We start from the raw sequence: 5,200 nt of genomic DNA, 5'->3' as shown, positions 1-5,200 counted from the left end.
GTAGGTACTAGACACAAACAAGAGATCCATTTAAGGTATACAAATGTCTAACAACTATGTAGTACACTGAAACTCATATATTATTGATTGTCAATTATAATTGAAAAATAACAAATTTTAAATAAAATAAAATGAAAAATAGCCCTGGTACACTAGATCCAATTTCTTAGGGCCAACTTCTTTCTTACCCCTTACAAGTAGAATTCGGCCCCACTACTTTACTAAAAAGTTTTGTCTTAATAGAACCTGCATTGCTAAAGGCAACATTTTGTTTACCTGACCTCTCTGTGCTGTCAAGCAGGTTTGCTCTTGCTTTCTGGAAACTGCTTCTGAATTCCTTGGCTTGGCATGAACTTTACTCATCACTACTTCTCTGACAATCCTCTCTCTCTCTCCTTTCAGCTCTTCCTCTCCCTCTCTCTCCCCAGTTTTCTCCCTTCCTGTCTTCTTCCTGCTTCTCCTTCTTGTCTACCAAATGGAGAAACAGAACAAAACAGAAAACCTATAAGTGTGTGATTAGAAATATATTTTCATGAAACAACCCTCCCCTTAGCTCTCCTGATCTTTTAATCCATATTTCATAGTCTTTGGTTCCCTTACACAACACACATGAATACACAAACATGGTTTTTAGCAACATTCAGTATTTGCAGTTGTGCAGTCTTACCCCCTTTTAGTTGAGGCTAATTTTTTGTGAAACTAATGAAGTTGAAGTATAGGTCCCCTTGCTTGCACAAGCCCATACCAAGGCTTTGGGCAGGTCCTAGTCATGTTTTTCCTACAGTCATACATTTTTATAAAATTTGCAAATGTAAGTTATATTAGTTCCACTTCCAGAATAGCAGTATAAGCAGCTCTGTGAACCTTCACTTCTGAAAAATAAGCACAACTAGTAGAAAAAAATACATATTTCAAACCTGTGAAAAAATGCCCTACCAAGTTTGCTCAGTGGTTAGAAAGTCAGTTCACAGACTGAAAGGTTTTGGTGAGGGCATATGCTGGAGGCAACCAATCAATGTGTCTCTCTCACTTCGATGTTTCTCTCTCTGTCTGTCTCTCCCCCTCCCTTCCACTCTCTTTAACAAATAATGGAAAAAAATCTTTACATATTTCAAACCTGTGAAAAAATGCCCTACCAAGTTTGCTCAGTGGTTAGAAAGTTAGTTCACAGACTGAAAGGTTTTGGTGAGGGCATATGCTGGAGGCAACCAATCAATGTGTCTCTCTCACTTCGATGTTTCTCTCTCTGTCTGTCTCTCCCCCTCCCTTCCACTCTCTTTAACAAATAATGGAAAAAAATCCTTGGGTGAAGATTGACAACAACAACAAATCTGTGAAAACTGTCCAAAAAGCATACATCAAATGATGAAACATATATTCACAAAAGTCTTTATTCATACTAGAATTAATGAATAAAAATTGAAATTTTTACATATAGCCAGGATGTAAACTACCCTCCAAATCCTATTCTATTTTACATTTACTGTCTAGTTTAAAATTTTTAAAAAAACGTATTTTTATTGATTTTAGAGAGATGACAGGAGAGATAGAGATAGAAACATCGATGAGAGAGAAACATCAATCGGATGCCTCCACGGAGAGAGATAGAGAAAGAGAGAGAGATATGAAAACGTCAGTGATGAGAGAGAAACATTGATCAGCTGCCTCCTGTGTGCCCCCTACTGGGAATCAAGCCCATATCCAGAGCATGTGCCCTGACCAGGAATTGAGCTGTGACTTCCTGGTTCATGGGCTGATGCTCAACTACTGAGCCACACCAGCTGGGCTCTCGTCAAAAATTTTAATGATAATCTAAAAAGAAAGTTTTCTATGGTAAATTAAAGATTTTGTTCATGAAAGTGGTTAAATTTTGATATCCTTGTCATACCAATTTTTTTAAATGTATTTTTATTGATTTTAGAGAGGAAGGGAGAGGGAGAGAGAGAGAAACATCCATGATGAGAGAGAATCATGGATCGGCCGCCTCCTGCACGCCCCACACTGAGGATGGAGCCCACAACCCGGGCATGTGCCCTGACAGAAACATCAATGAGGAGAGAGAATCATTGATCAGCTGCATCCTGCATGGATCCCCCTGGGGAACAAGCCTGCAACTTCAGCATTTGCCCTGACCGAGAATTGAACCATAACCTCCTGGTTCATGGGCTAATGCTCAACCACTTTGCCACTCTTTTTTTAATGAACTATTTCAATTGAACTTCTGTAACTTTCTAAAAGTATACAAATCTTGCCCTCATCCATCTCACTGTTGACACAGAACTTTTGGCCATGTTGGGGAATTTTATGACTCTACCTTCTAGATCAAAATAACCTGGTGAAAGTTCTTGATTTGCTTAGAATGGAAATTCTAATCCATCCCATCTCCTCACTTGCAGATAAGGTGACACCCTGGACATGGCCTCAGACATCCAGATGCCAGGCCCGGTGTGCCTCATTGAGAACACTAACACGCAACTAGTGGTTAATCCAGAAGCTTTGAAGATCCTGTCTGCCATTACACAGCCTGTTGTGGTGGTGGCCATTGTGGGTCTCTACCGCACAGGCAAATCCTACCTGATGAACAAGCTGGCTGGGCAGCAAAAAGGTGAGGGGCACCAGCTAAGCTCTGCCAGATCCCTCTGTCTACCCACACTCCCAACATGGAGTATGGTGTTACAGGAAGAGCAAGTTAGAGATGTAGAGGAATATTGAAAGCTAACTTTTAATCTATAGTTATACTCTTATCTTTACTGTAATCTGAAAGAGTCAACTCACTGTCTCTTCCCACTTTGCCTTAATTTCCCTTTTAAAAGCATAGATTTATATTCCTTTCCTAGAATTTTATATTTAATTTTTTAAAGAATTGCCATATCATTTTCCATAGCAACTGTAGCATTTTACATTTCTCCCAGAAATGCACAGGATTTTAATTTTTTCACATTCTCACTGCCTCTTACTTTTTTTTTTTTTTTTGGAGTGATCATCTTAATGGGTGTGAAATAGTATCTCATTTTAGTTTTGATTTGTATTTCCCTAATGACTAGTGATGTTAATCATCTTTTTATGTGTTCACTGGTTATTTGTATATTTTCTTTAAGGAAATGTATGTTCAAGTAAGTCCTTTGCTCATCTTTTAATTGGGTTGTTTGTTTCCTGGGGTTGCATTGTAGGACTTCTTTATATATTCTGGATATCCATCCCTTAACTAAGAAATATTTTCCTCCATTACATAGGATACCTGTTAAACTCTATTGATAGTAGCCTTTGATCCACAAAAGCTTTAATTTTGAAGTCCAACTCATCTATTTTTCTATTGTTGTTTATTCTTTGGTATCATATCCAAGAAATCATTCCAAATTCAATATTATGAAGCTTTCCCCCTACGTTTTCTTCTAGGAGTTTCATAGTTTTAGCTCTTACATATAGGTCTTTGAACTATTTCGGTTAATTGTTGTAGAAGGAAAGCTTTCCATTGAGTGAGATGTTCACTGAAGGCTTTTAATATATATGGCCTTTATTATGTTGCATTAGTTTTCTTGTCCTAATTTGTTAATTGTTTTTATAATAAAAAGGTGTTGAATGTATTTGTGTATTGAATATTTGAATTTCTCTGTTTCTCTGTAAAATAATAATGGTTCTAGTTGTTTTTTAAATATGTTTTTATTGATTTCAGGGAGAAAGAGAGAGGGAGAGAGAGAGATAGAAACATCAATGATGAGAGAGAATCATTGATCAGCTGCCTCCTGCACACCCCATACTGGGGATGGAGCCCACAACCAGGGCATATGCCTTGACCAGCAATCAAACCATGACCGCCTGGTTTATAGGTCAACGCTCAACCACTGAGTCAGTGCCAGCCAAGCAACTGGTTGTAGTTTTGTTTTCTCTCTTCTTACCTTGATTATGTTAACTTTTATCTTTAAGACATATCTGCTATTAAAACTCCACTCCATCTATCTTCTCCTCTCCCCCTGAGGCTTCTCTCTGGGCTCCACGGTTCAGTCTCACACCAAAGGCATCTGGATGTGGTGTGTGCCTCACCCTAAGAAGCCAAACCACACCCTAGTTCTGCTTGACACTGAGGGGCTGGGAGATGTAGAGAAGGTAAGTATTAAAGATTCAATTTGGAGACAATCCCCTCATTTCTAGGTATTGTCTACACTATTTAATATTTTTTCTTTTTAAAAAAATTTTTTTATTATTATTTTAATTTATATTCAAATAAGAGCTGGCACTAAACCATATGTGCTTTTTTTCATTTCTGTTTGCATGCTAAGAGACCAAGTTTTGCAATCAGGGATCATGAAAATATAAAGTGGAATCTTGAAGACTATAGTGGTCATTAGATACTATTCTAATTATTAACAAGAGGCTGTAACCGTGATGGCGAAGCTATGACACATGTGTCAGAGGTGACATGCGAACTCATATTTTTGGTTGATTTTTCTTTGTTAAATGGCATTTAAATATATAACATAAATATCAAAAATATAAATCTTGTTTTACTATGGTTGCAAATATCAAAAAATATCTATATGTGACACGGCACCAGAGTTAAGTTAGGGTTTTTCAAAATGCTGGCACGCCCAGCTCAAAAGGTTCGCCAACACTGGGCTATAAGCTAAGACAGTTAACACAGATGCATAAAGGTACCACACAAAAAATCAGCCATGAGTCCTAACCTGCAGAGAACTTGAGTTAAAGATTAATGTTCAGAATTCCTAAATTGTTGTTTAAATATAAACTCTGTCATTAACACAGTTGCCTTAGCAAATTATTTCACTTCTTTTACCCTCAGCTTTCTAACTGTAAAACCAATGCAAATGATCTATATTTGCCTCATAGTATTGTTTTGACTATTTAATAAGAATGGAAAGTGTTAGGTGAATAATAATGACTAGATAAAATAGCTATAAGTATTATTACTTTTACATAAGTCAATTTTGCTGTAAAAATAATAGAGAAAATTAAACTACATTTAAGGCTTTAGAGAGCCCACCAATCTGGACTATTTGTTATGCAATTATCTGCGAATGGTCATAAGAGGACCTAGTGAGAATCAGTGTAACCAAAAACACTAATCAGAAGACTATTCAAAGTCCAAGTCCTGCTAACAACCATTTTCATTTGGATTTGTTTTCCCCTTATAAGTCATTAATATAAAAAAAGCCACTCCCCTAAATGAAAATATGTTATTACT

At 36.9% G+C, this 5,200-nt stretch overlaps 1 protein-coding gene across 1 annotated transcript in view; it reads left to right on the top strand.

Moving 5' to 3' along the window:
- The window catches only part of LOC102768939 (guanylate-binding protein 1), a 46,664-nt gene that overhangs the window by 36,873 nt on the left and 4,591 nt on the right, over positions 1-5,200 (top strand). The gene's annotated exons all lie outside the window — the stretch shown is intronic.

Source organism: Myotis davidii, unplaced genomic scaffold (genome assembly GCF_000327345.1).
Source record: "Myotis davidii unplaced genomic scaffold, ASM32734v1 scaffold124, whole genome shotgun sequence".
NCBI classification, from domain to species: Eukaryota; Metazoa; Chordata; class Mammalia; order Chiroptera; family Vespertilionidae; genus Myotis; species Myotis davidii.
Note: the sequence above shows the minus strand (reverse complement) of the source record. Positions and strands in the feature narration are given on the sequence as shown.